The sequence below is a fragment of the Marmota marmota genome, unplaced genomic scaffold (genome assembly GCF_001458135.2).
Source record: "Marmota marmota marmota unplaced genomic scaffold, marMar, whole genome shotgun sequence".
In the NCBI taxonomy this organism is placed as follows: domain Eukaryota; kingdom Metazoa; phylum Chordata; class Mammalia; order Rodentia; family Sciuridae; genus Marmota; species Marmota marmota.
Genome location: NW_026000130.1, coordinates 6,630,288 through 6,646,269, shown reverse-complemented (window position 1 = coordinate 6,646,269; position 15,982 = coordinate 6,630,288). Strand labels below are relative to the sequence as shown.

The 15,982-nt window shown below is 40.7% G+C and overlaps 1 long non-coding RNA gene across 2 annotated transcripts in view; it reads left to right on the top strand.

Moving 5' to 3' along the window:
• The window catches only part of LOC107154649, a 30,720-nt gene extending 22,382 nt beyond the window's left edge, over positions 1 to 8,338 (top strand). Inside the window, exons 3-4 of one of the 2 annotated variants that reach the window (XR_001505098.2) lie at positions 3,364 to 3,491; positions 8,043 to 8,338. This is a non-coding gene — a long non-coding RNA (uncharacterized LOC107154649). Of the gene's footprint in view, positions 1 to 3,363; positions 4,287 to 8,042 lie in introns of those variants that run through there. The other variant, XR_007341260.1, reaches the window with a different exon arrangement.
• The last annotated feature ends 7,644 nt before the right edge of the window (positions 8,339 to 15,982 follow it).

The following is a 15,982-nucleotide window of genomic DNA, read 5'->3' as shown; positions in this document are numbered from 1 at the left end:
CGTGATTGAAAGAAACAGAAGGTAAACGGAATTAACCAATTGGAGTTTGCCAGGTTCCCCTTTTGGGAAAGGAATGAAAGGAATCTTCAAAGATCTGAGTGGTCAGGACCTCTGGGTTGTGATTCAGCTACAGTCAACTGTCAAATTTTCCCACAGCTCAGTGGAAAGTCACTGAAAACTCCATGAAAACAGTGCCAGTCCTCCTTCAGTGTTTCTCTGCCGGGATGCACCACTGACTCTGGAGGTCTGACTTATTGGTGTCCTGGCAGGGGACAGGGATCTAAGCAAGCTTGGTAAATTTTTCCAACCAAAATACTTAAGTGTCTACAACGGCTTTTGCTATACAATGATACTGCAAGACTCAAACTTGCAAAGCATCAAAGATGAAAAGTTTGGAGTCCAGATTGTCTGTGATATCTTAAGTACCTTTGAATGGAAAATCTGTGTCTGCATTTGCATATAGTATGACATAGTGGTTTTAGGCAGGAATGATGATGCAGTAATGATCGTAGGTTATTTCAGAATTCAGAATCCCAAGTGTCAACCCCATAGGCTGCTCCATGCCTTTCTCTCTGGGTGAAGTTAAAAACATGATGCCAACTGGGGTTATGGCTCAATAGTAGAGCTTTTACCTAGCATTCTTGAGGCCTAGAGTTTGATTTCTAGTACTGGGGATGGGGGTGGGAGGAGAAGAACAGAGACGCTCCTTGCCAGATAGTGTGTGTAAGTGACAGTAACTAAGATTTTTAAGTTTTCTCAAATGAGTCCAGCAGGCATTTCATCTGTCAGTGGTAATTGTCCCCCGTTTAAACAGAAGTGCTATAACATCTTTCCAGATATTCTTAGGGAACTTTCTCAAACTTGAATTCAAGATCCCTTTTTATCAATCTGATTCATTGTTCCTAATTTTTCCTCTTACAAATTAAGCAGTTAGCTGTACACCTTGATGTTTAAGTATCTGAGTGGTGATCAGAGCCAAAGCTTCTTCTACTTCTTACATTCCGCTGTCAAGAGTAGAGATGGCATGGTCCAAAGCTGGTCTGGATTTTCCCTTTCAATGAAGTCTGCTCACTACAAAACCTGGATACTGGATGGCATTCACCAGACATTGGTCATTAGAACACACATTTTTTCTTTTTAAAAAGTCGTATACATACATTTGTATATTTTTTAAGTGACACATCAAACATTTATCATTTCTTTGTGGTGAAAATATTTAAATCCTTTCTTTTAGTTTTTTTGAAATATACAGTATATTTTATATATATATATAAAATCACTTTACTGTATAATAGAACGACAAATTAATTTCTCCTAACTATAATTTAGGACCCATTCAATAACCTTTCCCAACTCCACTTAACCTCATTTTTCCCTCCCTCTGTTGTTACAGTTTGGTTGTGAAGTGTCCCCCAAAAGCTCACATGTAAGACAATGCAAGAAGGTTCAGAGAAGATCAGTCTGTGAAAGCCTTAATCCAATCAGTGTATTACTCTCCTGATAGGATTAACCGGGCGATGACTGAAAACAGGTAGAATGTGGCTGGAGGAAGTGAGTCTCTGGGGGTGTGCTTTTGGGATATATATTTTGTATCTGGCAAGTAGAGTCCCTCTCTCCCTCTCTGCTTTCTGATCATGATGTGAGCTGCTTCCTTGCGCCACATTCTTCTGCCATGATGTTCAGCCTCACCTCAAGCCCTGAGGAATGAAGCCGGCCTTCTATGGACTAAGACCTCTGAAACCGTGAGCCCTAAAATAAACTTTTCCTCCTTTAAAATGGTTCTGGTCAGATCTTTTAGTCACAGCAGCAAAAAAGTTGAGCAAAATATCTGATAACCATTATTCTCTTCTCAACTTCTATGAGATCAATCAATTTAGATTTTAATTATGAGTAAAGAGCATCTGATTTTTGCTTTTCTGTGCCTGGCTTATTTAACTTAACATAATAACCTCCAGTTCAATTCATGTTGTCACAAATGAAAGGATTTCATTTTATTTATGGCTGAATAATATTACCCCCACACACATATATATATACCATATTTTCTTTATTCATCATTGATAGATGCTTAGGTTGTTTAAATTTTTTGGTTATTGTGAATAGTGCTGCAATAAACATGGGAGTTCAGATGTCTCTTCATACTGAGTTTATTTCCTTTGGCTATATACCTAGTAGTGGGCTTACTGGATCATATGGTAATTCTATTTTTAATTTTTCAAAGAACTTCCGTACTGTTTTCATAGTCACTGAACAAATTTACATTCCCATCGATGGTATGTGTAAAGGTTCCCTTTTCTCTACATCCTCATCAGCACTTGTAAGACTGAAGTCTTTAATTCATTTTGAGTTGATTTTTGTATGTGGTGAGAGCTAAGGGTCTAGTTTCATTCTTCCTCATGTAGATATCCAACATCTACATGAGGAATAGCACTTTTGTTGAAGATCATTTGGCTATAGATGCACATAATACCTTTCCTTAATAGCATTTTAGTGCATTTAGGTCTTGGTGCATCCATTGAATTTCTGCCATTGGTGGCACGACTTTCCTGAATACTTTTTATTTTAAAGGAGGAAGGCTTCATATTTATTTGTTTGTTTATTGTGGTACTGGAGGTTAAACTCAGGGCCTCTCACATGCTAGGTAAGTGCTCTACTGAACCACATCCCCAGACCTTTTTATTTTTTATTTTGAAACAGTGTCTCCCTAAGTTGCCCAGGCTGTCCTTGAACTTGTGATCCTCCTGCCTCAGCATCCTGAGCAGTTGGGATTATAGGTGTGAGCCACTACTCCCAGCTATTAGTGTATTTTTTTTTTTTTTTTTGTCTTTAGGTTGGGTTTTCTTTTTGCAGAAAAATCTACTCCATGGTACTTGAAATCTACTCCCTGGTACTTGATATTCAGCATTTTTTTTTTAGCTAAATTGAGATCCAGAAAAGGTCATTGATTTCCCTCAGTTCATACAGGCACTTATTAACAGAGGTCAAGCCTCAAATGTGTTCCATACTGACCATATTAAGCCAGAAAGCGTCTTCTTTTTAAAAATATCTATTTCCAAAGAAGGGGTTAGGAGAAATAGAGGCTGTGATACTCTCATTGAAGGAAGGATAAGACCAAAAGAAGGGTAGAACCCAGGTAAGGAAAGGGCTCTGTATAAGCAGAAGACCCAAAGATACAGTAGGTATCTCACATTGGACAGGAAAAGGAGGTGACACGGGGTAAGAAAAAGACAAGAGATACCACACCACCACCACCACATACTTGGCTTACTTGAAAAATCTCACTCAGCCAAACAGATACAAGTGTCCCTTCGGATCTTATTATTTCTACAGCTGTGACTTAAGTGCTGCTTATCTTTCCTCCAGGAGATTCCTTGGAATGAAACCAATGGGAGTCCAGGCTTTGGGAGAGTCTCATCAGAGCAGATGGGCCAGCAGCAGCCAGAAAGCTTGTTGCCTTTGGCTGAGAGCACCATCCTGGAAGTGAACATCTTGTGAGTAAACCCCAGCAGGCTCAGCCTTCGGCCTGAGTGAAGTGGCCTGCTTCTCCTTGAAGAAGGACCTTGTGTTCTCCCACTTTTCCCCTCCCTTCTTGCACATGTTGAAAATCCCACTTCTGAGAGCACTCTTCAACTGAAAACCATGTTGACCATGAGCAGCCCTGGGAGATGGCTTCTTATTGCTTTAGGTCTCTTGGTATATGGAAGTGCGTGGCCTGGAGGGCCAGAAGGCCTGAGTTCTGGTTGCTACACAACTACAAATTTTCTCTGGGACCCTGTTTCCTTGGGACCAAATTGTTCCTCTGTGGGCCACAGCTTCCTCCGCTGTAAGGTTGTTTATAATAAGAGTAGCTGCCATTTATGAAATGCTCACTATGTTCCAGACATTATCTCATTGAATTCTTTCAACAGTCCTATGACATTTGTCCTATTATTGTCTTACTTTACAAATAAGGAAACTGAGGCTTAGCATTTTCATACCCTAATCACCCTTTTTAAATTGCCAACTGTGTCTAGGCATAGTGGCCTGTGCTTGTACTCTCAGATACTTGGGAAGCTGAGGCAGGAAGATGGCTTGAGCCCAGGAGTTTGAGATCAACCTGGCCAACATAGGAAGGTCACATCTTAAAAACAATCCCTACCCCTGGCCAACACTCTTTCTCAGCTTTATTTTAGCTATATCATTTAATACCACCTGAAATGCCACATAGTTTATTTTTCTGTTTGTCCTTACCCGCATAAGACTGTAAACTCCATTAGGAAATGGATTTTGTCTTTTTGTTATTGTTATTATTGTTCATTTTCTGTGTCCCCAGGGCCTAGAATTATGCCTGGAACGCTGTAGACATTCAAATATTGGTTGAACGAAAAACTCATCAAATGAATTCTTGATAGGATTGTAAATTGGCATAGACTCTAAGGAAGTCAGTTTAGCAATAATAACATTTAACATACACTAACCTTTTGACCCCACAACACCAGAATTATTTTATTCTATACATAATATGTTCATGAATGTGCCTACGACCATAAGTGCAAGGATGTTTACCGCAACAGTTTCCTACAAAGACTAGAAACAATCAATATGTTCATTAATAAGGGAGCCTAATTAAATAAATGGATAAGTTCCTACAGTAGATTCTGTGTAGAGGTAGAAAAGGATGAAGTAATCTGCATGCACTGATACACAACAACCTAAGAAATATTTTAAGTAAAAAGGCAGAGTAAAAAAACAGTATATTACTTCCTTCCATTTGTATTAAAAGGTAGGAGAGATCTTAAGAAATACTTGTTTATGCCTAGACTATTTCCAGAAGACAAAAAAAATTTGCCTTGAAGAAGGGGACCAGAAAATCTAGGCATGGGTAGTGAATAAACTCCTATTAAAATATACTTCACAAGCCAGGCATTGTGGTGTAACACCTGTAATCTCAGCAGCTGGGGAGACTGAGGCAGGAAGATCTCGAGTTCAAAGTCAGCCTCAGCAACCACGAGGTGCTAAGCAACTCAGTGTGACACTGCCTCTAAATAAAATACAAAATAGGGTTGGGGATGTGGCTCAGTGATTAAGTGCCCCTGAGTTCAATTCCTGGTACAAAACAAACAAATATATATATATATATTCAAAGTTTTCTATTTTAACCCTTTTTAAATGTATACTTAAATGGCATTAATTATATTAATTATATTTACAATATTGTGCAAACAGTCACAAATGTGTATATATATGTATTTATTTATTTCACAAACTATGCAATTGACCTTTTTTTTTTTTTTTTTTTGGTGCTGAGGATTGAACCCAGAGCATTGTGCATGCTAGGCAAGCACTCTAACAACTGAGCTATATCTCCAACCCTGCAATTGACCTTTTTAAAATGTACAATTCAATAGTTTTTGGTATGTCAGATTAACTTTTGAAGATTATGATAAAAATGTGTATGTAATAAAGTTTCCTATTTTAACCCTTTTAAAGTGTGCACTTAAATGGTATTAATTATATTCATAATATTGTGCTAACAGTCATAATTTTCTTTTTTTAAATATTTACTTTTTAGTTGTAGTTGGACACAACACCTTTATTTCCCTTGTTTATTTTTTTATGCGGTGCTGAGGATCGAACCCAGGGTCTCGCACGTGCGAGGCGAGTGCTCTACCGCCGAGCCACAACCCCAGCCCCAACAGTCACAATTTTCTAAAACCTATTTACCATCTCAAACAGAAATTTTTATAACCATTATAGTGTGGTTTTCTGTGGTGTTTGATTTTTTAAAGAACTATGCACATGTATTACTTTTTTATTTTAAAAATTAACTTATAAAATAAAGTATATCAGGTTTAGAAAACTTAATATCCCACAGTCATATTCCATAGTAGCAACCATCAATTTTATGATAAAAATATTAAAAAGTCTTTCAAATAATTAAGTTTTAGCCATCCTTCTGGGTACTCTAAGAGACCTTGGATATCATCTCACTTGTTCATTCTACAATGAGATAACAGATTCATAGGTGAGGTGGCTGCCCCAAGTCAAAGCCCATTAGGAGCACGCCTCCTAATCCAAGGGACAGTATTCAAACTAGGTCACACAAGAGATCTTCTGCTCTTTGACAGAAAGTGGGGCTTAAATCTTAACTGCCCCAACAGAGTACTTAGGGTCTCTCATTTTGGATATCTCCTATATGTCCCAAATACCAATACTATCTAGTAATAGGGAATGGGGCCATTGCCCCATTGTTTCGGTTTATCTAAAACTATGCAGCAAACCTTCAGGACCTAACTCAATTTCTGTTTCTTAGAAAATATTTTTAATTGCCCTACTGCATCCAAATCTCCACTTAATTCTTAACTCATAAACATTATTATTTGAAACATACAATTAGCAATCAGAGAATGGTGTGAAACATTTTATAGCTATATCAATTTGTGAGTCCCTTCTACCCACTGGTGTAAACTCCAGGAAGACAGGAATTAAGTGGTTGATTTCTGCAGGAGGTTCCCAGTAGATGATTGTGGGTGGATTGGATTAAGCTGTGCCAATCTGAAAAGAAAAGAAAACTGATTTTATTTTATTGGTACCAGGAATTTAACCTAGGGGCACTTCTACATCCCCAGGCCCCTTTTTAAATTTTTTAATTTTATTTAGAGATAGCATCTCACTGAGTTGCTTAGGGCCTCAATAAGTTGCTAAGGCTGGCTTTGAATTTGTGATCCTCCTGCCTTAGCCTCCTTATATGCTGGGATTACAAGCATGTACCACCGCGCCCAACAGAAAACCCGAATATAGATGGGAGCTCTTCAGAGCGTTTCTCTGTGCCTCCCAGTAGAGCTGTCTGTTGGCTCACGGAGCACTGGAATCGATGGAGATTATGGCTATCTCATGTTTGCTGAGAACTAAGTGTGATCCTTCCCTTATTGAACTTACCATGGCATTAATTACACCTTCAATTGGGTGATTGTTTGATTACAACTTATCTTTCTTTCTCCCTTCCACCCCTAACAAACTGGAAATTCCATGAGAACATGGACCACATCTGGTTTGACTCACCATTGAGTGAGTCTCTAACACCATTCCTGACACATAGAAAGTGCTCAGGAAATATTTGTTGAAGGACTGGATGAATGACCGTAACCATCTTATTTTATAGATGAGGAAGCAGAGACCCAAAGAGATCATGCTCACTAGTGGTAGAGCTGGGGTGAGAAGGCAGGTCTCCTTCTTCCCTGGCCAGCCAGCATCCTACGCCTCTGTGTCCTCTCAGTGTTGGAGTTGGAAAGACCTTGGAGTCTAGTTCACTCCTTTAATTTTATAAACGAGAAACTGAGGCCCAGAGGGAAGAAGGACTAACCCAAGATCACAGAAAGAGGCCCTGGCTGAGCCAAGCCTGGTACCTAGGTCTTCTGACTCCCAAGCCAGTGCTCTTTCTTTGTAAAAGAGAAGAAAAAACAAAGCCGCCTTGGGCTTCTTGCCAGGCCCCTGCAGGAGGTCACATAGCCGAGCAGCTCTCAGAGTTCCTTGTCTATTCTTAGCCTGAACTCTTAGTGACTCTGTTCTTCAGCAGACTTTTTTTTCCTCCTTTTTCCTTTGCATTTGGTTTGTTGTGTATATGTGGTATGTGTTTTAAATAAAGGGTGCTACGTGTAGGAAACCGGCTTCAGCACAGTCCTGCGAGACCAAGGCCCTGAAAAGAAAAAACTTGAGAGAAAGGGCCCTGAGAAAACAATCAGCTTCCCTTCCTCCAAAGTGACCCCCGTGTCCTAGAGCTGCCCTCTCTGCTGCCTATCACCACTGCCAACCCAAGGCTAAACCCTTCACACAATAAGGAGGAAATCGCCAGAAAGAATTTGCAAAGAGGATTGCTGTTAGTGTTGGCCACTGCTGTCTCGTTTTGATGCAGACTGAAAATCAGCTTTTCCCAAGCTGTCAATCTTGTATCACTCACTTCAGTTGCCCACTTACAAGTCATTCATCAGCTACCCAATATGAATAAAAAGCCCCTTTCTACTATTCTGATCTCTCAAAGCCTGCCTCTTTTTCTGCTTGCTCAGATATCTACCCCTGAACAGGAACACAAAAAAATTTAAGCTGCTACTGAAACACAGAGGATGGAAGGAAAGTGATGCTGCCAACGTGCCAAATGACCAACGGGAAGAATGTCTGTTATCAAGTTCAAATGAGGCCTAAGTTGCTCTGGGCAAGGCTCAGTCAAGGAAAATTCAGGGGAGTGGTTTGAACTAGGTTTTGTATATTGGGTATATATTGCTGTGTAACATATTACCCCATGTTGGGTATTGGTTGTCTATTGCATAATAAATTACTTGGATTAAGTGGCTTAGAGAATAAACATGTATTGTCCAACAGTTTATGTGGGTTAAGAATCCAGGTATAGCTTAGCTGGGTGCCTCTGGGTCAAGGTCTCTCATGAGGTTGCAGTCAAACTCTTAGCCTAGCCAGGCGCAGTGGCGCACGCCTATATCTCATTAGCTTGGGTGCTGAGGCAGGAGGATCATGAGTTCAAAGCCAGCCTAAAAGCTCATCCTGGATTGAGGGGAATCCAATTTCAAGTTCACTGAAGTGGACTTTGACAGGCCTGCTGCAGGACTCTCCACCGGGCTTCTTTAAGACTTAGTGATGGCCTTCCCAGGTGGGAGAAATTTAAGAAAGAGTTAAGAGTGTCCCAGATGGAACACAGTCCTTTTGCAACCTAATCTCAGAAGTGACATCCTATCAGTTTCACTATATATGCCATTCCTGATTTACAATTTTTAAAAAATTTTTCAGCTTTACAATGGTGCAAAAACACATCCAAACAACCATTCTGTTTTTCACCTTCAGTGTAGTTACTCTATATATTACAGGAGATATTCAACATTTTATTGTGTTACATGATTTTATTGTAGTTACACGATTTTACCCAACTGTGGGCTAATGTAAGTATTTGGAAAACATTTAAGGTAGCCTAGGCTAAGCTACGATGTTAGGTAAGTTAGGTGTTTTAAATGTATTTTATCTTAATGATATTTCCCATTGACAATAGGTTTATCGGTATCTTCATTGTAAGTTGAGGAACATCTGTATCTGTCTCATCAGAAGTAAGTCACTAGGTTCAGTTTATCTACAATGATGTGAATACCAAGAGGCAATCATTGAGTGCCATCTTAGAAGCTGCCTACCACACCGTGTAGGATGTTAGGATTTAAATAAGGTACAGGAAGCATTCTGGGTAGGCAATAGAAGTTAGAAAGGTTGGACTGTGTAAGGCAAGTGTATTAGTCTGCTGGGGCCACCATAATGAAATACCATAGACTAGATGGCTTAAATAGCAAAAATGTATTTCTCACAGTTCTGAAGCTGGAAGTCCAAGCAGGTTTGGTTTCTTCTGAGTTCTCTCTCCTTGGTATGCCAGTGACTGTCTTCTCACTATGTCCTCAAATATCCTTTTCTCAGGGCTGGGATTATGGCTCAGCGGTAGAGCGCTTGCCTAGCATGTGCGGGCCCTGGGTTCTATCCTCAGCACCACATAAAAATAAATGAATGGAATAAAGGTATTGTGTCCAACTACAACTAAAAAAANAAAAAAAAAAAAAAAAAAAAAAAAAAAACGCACTCTCAGAAGCCACCCTCATGGAGTTACCACTTTAACTTGCTGAAGCAGGAACTCCAGTCTCCACTGAGATTTTACACACCACAGTACAAAGTCGGACACCCGGGGCACTAGCCAGCCCATCGGCAGCCCTGCTCTGCCCCGTAGGACCTCCTTCTCATTCTTTTCATGCTGCTGGGGCCACAGTCTGTTGTCCCTATTGGACCCTGTGCTTTTCTGTGCCCCTCACTACAAGTCTACCTTTTACTGTTCTTCAGATTAGAACCTGAAGCCGACGGCTATAGATTAGGCCTGCTCAGATTTTCTACTGATTGACAACTTGCCTGTGAAGCCTTCACTCCTTGAGTCTGGTTTCTTGAGTTGAGACAACTAAGTGACTTCCTGAGACAGTAGTCAGCAGTGTGGAATCAGCCCTGTGCTGCTTCCCAAATGGAAGAGCCTTCATGCGTGTATTTGTACGTGACCCACGGCCACTCATAAAACCCAAGCACTAGCAGGTGGGCACCCACATGGGGAGCACCTGTTTGTGTGCTGGCGTTAACTTATTCGTTTCATTGCCCTTCATCACACCCATGTTTTTAATTTTAAATTTTACCAAAGTTATACAGGCAGCTGGTTTAAAAAGTGAACTAGTCCTACAGGGTTGTTAAGACAAAGAGAGGTCCTCAGCCTCTCTCTCTCTACCACCCACCCCCCAACCCCATTTCCCTTTCCCTAGAGGAACCACTTTCAACTTGTTTAATTCTTTTGGAATTTACTTATCTCTAAATGACATGTTTATAGCATTACTTCCTGATTTATCTGTGGACTTCCCACTATGGGAGATGAGGAATTAGCTCTTTTTTTTTTTTTTTCTACTAGCCCCCTCTACACATATATACCCTCCTTGTGTCACAATACTCCCAGTAGAGTTATAGTTTAATTTTTGGTCCATCAATATAGTGTTTGTTATTATGACAACGTAAATGCCAGTGGCAGCTAGGCTGCATAGTCAGCTTGTGATTGCGTTTCCTTTCTAAACATATCTTTTTGTTTTGATTATCTTGTTTTTCCATGCACTTATGTTTCTAAGGTCTTATCACTAATTGCTCTTATCACCTAAATTCTGCCAGCTATCTAGATCTCCTCTCACTGTGTTCTTGGGATGGTTCCTTAGAGCCTGCTCTGGGAGCCTGCTGCGTGCTGCTGTCCTGGAACCTCCTATTACACTGGTCGGGGGGGACTCCCTTGCCTCTTTCCTGTGTTGAATTGCCTGTTTCCCAGATCCCATGTCTCCATCCCATTTTGTGCTGTATCCCCTTCCTTCTTTTTGATGGCAAAAGACCTCCTGGAGTTTCCTAGGAGTACATGGAAGATAAATTTGCCAACATCTTGCATGTCTGAACTGCATGTGGTAGCACACACCTGTAATCCCAGCTACTCGGGAGATTGAGGTGGGAAGATTACAATTTTGAGGCCAGCGTAGGCAACACGGTGAGACCCCATCTCAGGAAAAAAAAAAAAAAAAAGTCTTGCATGTCTGAAAATGCCTACTACTTGATTAAGAGTAAAACTCCAGGGCTATGGATGTAGCTTAGTGGGTAAAGTGCTTGCCTAGCATGTGTGAGGTCCTGGGTTCAATTCTCAGCCCTACAAAAGGAAAAAACAATGTAGAATTCTAGGTAAGAACTCATTTATATGCCTCAGAATTTTGTTAGTATAGTCCTCTGTTGTCCAGATTCCACTGGTACTATTGAAGAACCTAAAGCCAATTGGATTCCTAACCATAAGGGACTTTACAGGATTTCTTTATCTTCAACATTAAGAAACTTCACAATGACATATGCATTGTGCTGGCCACTGAGTGGCTTTTTCATTCTAAAAACTTGTCCTTTGATTCTGGAATGTTCTCTTGAATTATTTCATTTCCTTTGCTGTATTTCTAAAATTCCCAGTATTCAGAAGTTGGAATGAATTTCTCCTCCGTTCCTTTCTTATTCTACTTTCTGGAAATTTTCCTCAATCTATCTTCTAATCTTTCCAATAAGTATTTTATTTCTGATATCATATTTTTTCTTCCCAAGAGTTTCCACCGTAGATTTTGCTCTTGGAAAAAAAATTCTTTTAGTGGAGTTTTAGATAGAGTGAAATTAGAAGCATATGTTTAGCCTACTATGTTCACCCAGTATCTCTATATGCACTAGTTACTTAATAATTTTGATTGCTACAGTTTGGATTTGGAATGTCCCCCAGAAGCTTATTTGTTAAAGGCTTTGTCCCCAGCCTGTGGCATTACTGGGAGATGGCAAGCCTTTAGGAGGTGGGTCCTACTGTGATCATCGGTGTCATGCCCTTAAAGGGGAGTGTGGGATCCTGGTTTCTTCCATTTTCTCTTTTGCTTCTGAGCCATGCGGTGAACAGGCTTCTTCTGCTATATACATTCATCATGGTGTACTATGCACCATAGGTCCAAAGCGGTGAGGCCAATCCATCTTTTTGAAACCTTTTAAACTGTGACCTCTTTAGAGGTTGGTTATCTCAGATGATTTGTTACAGTAACAGAAATCTGACTAACACACTGACTTTAAATCAAACCCCTTAAGTTTTCATAATGATTTCCTATCAGTTAACATATTTATTTGGTTCTCATAGCCTATTTATCTTGGGATCTTCTTGTTCAACCCTATTATCTTACAGAGAGATAAGCTTACTCTCATAAAGGTGAAGTGCCATCTCAGAAAATACTTATTTCTGCCAAAACCTGGCAGAAAGGTTAGGCCTGTGAGATTATTTGACAGACCTGTAGTGTAATAGTTTTCACTCTTTTAAAAAAAAAAAAAAGTGTTATTGAGATATAACTGACTGTTATAGTTGAGATTTTAAATGTCCCCCAAAGGTGCATACATTAAAGAGTTGGCCACCAGCCTGTGGTACTACTGGGAGGTGGTGGAACTTTTAGGAGAGAAAGCTAGTGGAAGGAAGTTAGGGACCTACCCTTGAAGGGGATATTGGGATCCTGGTCCCTTCCTCTATTTCCCAGCTGCCTTGAGGTGAGCAGCCTCTTCCATTACTTGCTCCTCTCATGATATACTGTACTGCCACAGGCTCAAAGCAGCATGGCCAAGTGACCATGGACTGAAACTTCTGAAACCAGGAGCAAAAATGAACTTTTCCTCCTGATTTATCTTAGGTATTTGTCCCTGTGGTAGAAATCTGACACAGTGATATATAGTAAACTGCACATATTTAAAGTGTGTGACTCCATATGTTTTGACACATATATACTCTTTTTACAACCATCATCTTTTTTTTTTAAATGGAACTATTTTTTTTTAATATTTATTTATTTAGTTAGTTTTCGGCGGACACAACATCTTTGTTTGTATGTGGTGCTGAGGATCGAACCCGGGCGCACGCATGCCAGGCGAGCGCGCTACCACTTGAGCCACATCCCCAGCCCTACAACCATCATCTTAATCAAGATTTTGATCATCCCCAAAGTTCCCTCATGTGCCCCTTGATAATTCTACCTTCCTTCCTCCTACCAAACCAGCCCAGGCAACCACTAATTTGCTTTCTGTCACTATAGATTTTATTTGCATTTGCTACCTATAAATAGAATCAGGCAGAATGATCTCTTTCTCTGTTTTTTTTTTTTTATTAACATGTAGCTTCTGTGGGTGCTTTGGAAGCCATACCTGCCTGTCCAAGTAGAAAGGCTATCCCAGTGCCACCCTAGTCCTTTTTATTTTTTATTTTGAGACAGGGTCTCACTAAGTTACTGAATCTGGCCTCAAGCCTGGCAATCCTCTTGCCCCAGCCTCTCAAGTTGCGGAGATTATAGGTGTTCATCACCACACCAGCTTCCCATCTTCTTTCTTCAATTTTCTCGTCTTCTCCCTATTTGAGCCTCCTCTCAGTAAAGGATCAATTTATGGTATTTGCACTGAGGTGACTGATAATGATTTTATGTGTCACCTTTGCAGTTTTACAGAGATAAAAACCCCACACTTGGCTCAGGTCAAAGAAATAAAGTTCCAGTTATAGATTTCCAAGCATGAGTAGATAAGTTTGGAAGAGCCTTTTGGACAAGGGCCCCCCTGAACCTCTAGAAGCATAATTTGAATCATAGAGTTAGACTGACGCTGTCTGCAGACAGGCGGAATGAATTGAAATCCCCTTTGGTCCCATTCAGAATTTTGATTTCCTGAAATGTCAGCCATTTAAGAGCTAAGAAAAGAACTTGCTGGCCTTCCTTCCTTTTAGTCTATTTGGCAGAGAAAACAATCCTGTGTAGATAAAAGTTCACTCAGGAAGGCAGGACCTCCTGTGTTTAGTCCTTATGTCCTTGGTCTAGGTGAAAGGAGGGCCCTCAGAGGTAGTCCCAGGCTACTGGACTGAAGTTCAAGTTGGCTGTGACCCAAGGGCCACAGGCAGGAGAGCACAGCAGATGAGGTAGGCTCAAGAGGTGCCTGGCCTATCTTATTTCTCTTCTTACCCATTTTCACATTTATTCTTCTTAACACCACCTTGAAACAGGAGAATGGGAAATATTTCTCAGTTTTAAAAATGAGAGGTAGCAGAACCCGCTCAACTTCAAAGCCTTTCTCAGCCTTAGCCCTGTCCATGGGGGTTTCAGGCCACCCACTTACCCATGTCAAGGAACATGGTGGTATAAAACCTCTGGGCTGCATCTAGGAATCAGGGCAGCAAGGAGTCCCCAGATGCACACCTTCCCTTCCATTGTTCCTCCACTACCCCATGTGACCCATCCCCTAGTTTACTATTGTTCTCCAGGGGCCTGCTTGAGAATGGAGAGCCTGGAGGGGGAGGGCAAATGGGTCACAATAGTTTGGAGGAAGGGACCCATCAGACGTTTGTGAGCGAGAGGAGCTGCTCGGCACAGAGCTGCCAGGTAAGAAGGAAGATGAACAGGCAGTCCATTTGGCTAAGTTCAGCACTCATGGAAAGATGGGCCTGGCATAGTATAGCTCTCCACAGTCTTTGTAGGTCCTGAATAACAAGAAACCTAATAGTAGGGAGAGGAGGTTGAACAGAAAGCAGGAAAGATGTAGTGAAGGATAAACCAGGGGCAAGGGCATCAGGAAGAGATTTTATTGACAAACTTGATTAACTTTAGTATTTTGTTAAGGATGGTCGACACCACCTCCAGGAACCCCAGGATGCTTGCTTGTCCTCTCCTCCTATGCCAGAGAACGCAGTACCCAAGCAGGAAAGAGAATCAGAGCTTTCGGAGTTCGGCTTCCAGTATGAGGCCAGCACCCCTGCCCCCAATCATCAATCATGCTTCCATATCTTCAACAGCAAAACTCTCAAAATCAAATTTATTTACAAATTGAATAACTCATGATCCTTTGGGGAAAAGGTCAGACATTTCCCCATCCTCAGAATACTAAAAAGGTAACAATTTCTCATGTATTTAACATATTACTAGTTTATTACCCTTTATTTTATTAGGTTCATGAGCTCAGGCAGTAGCCAGGCAGATAGGAATTACTGGCATTTTTACAGATAAGGAAACTGAGGCACAGAGGATTTGACTTATTCCAAGCCACCCGGAGATTTAGTGATAAAGCCAGATCTAAGCACTTCACAAGCTAGAAGTCATTGTAAAATCTAAGACCAGAGCTGTTTGGTCTGTTTGAGGGATAGCATCCCAAAGCCGGGAGGTAGGATCCATCCTGTGGCTTTGCGTGGTACCAGGGAGTCAGAAGACCAGGGCTCTAGTTCTTAACTGCTGCACATTTGCTATGTGAACCTAGCAGGACTCAAATGTTTCTGGGTCTTGTTTTTCCTCATCTGTGACATCAGAATTAAAAAAGACCCAGGGATGTTTTAGGAGAAAGTAACATTTAAATTATATCATTAAAAATTGTTGGGCTAGTTGAGGATGGGGGTGCATGCCTATAATCCCCACTTCTCTGCAGGCTGAGGCAGGAGGATCACAAGTTTAAGGCCATCCTGGGAAACTTAATAATACCCTGTCTCAAAATAAAAAGGGTTGGGTAGGTGGCCCAATGATAGAGTGCTTGCCTAGCATGCATGAGGCTCTGGGTTCAATCCCCAGTACTGGCAAAAAAGAATAGTTGGGCTAAAAGTGAGGGGAAGGACATGAATACTAGCACAAAAGGTAGAAAATCAAGGCATAGTCTGAAAACAGAAAAATTTAACTTGACTTGTAGAACAAGTATTGACATATCAAGTTCATTCATTGAAGGAGCAAACCACTCTAAAAAAATATTAAAAAGTGAGGCCAGAATTATGGCTCAGTGATAAAGTCCTTGCCTGGTAATGTGAGACACTGGGTTCGATCCTCAGCATCACATAAAAATAAATAAAAATAAGGGGCTGGGGCTAAAGCTCAGTGGTAGAGCGCTTACACCT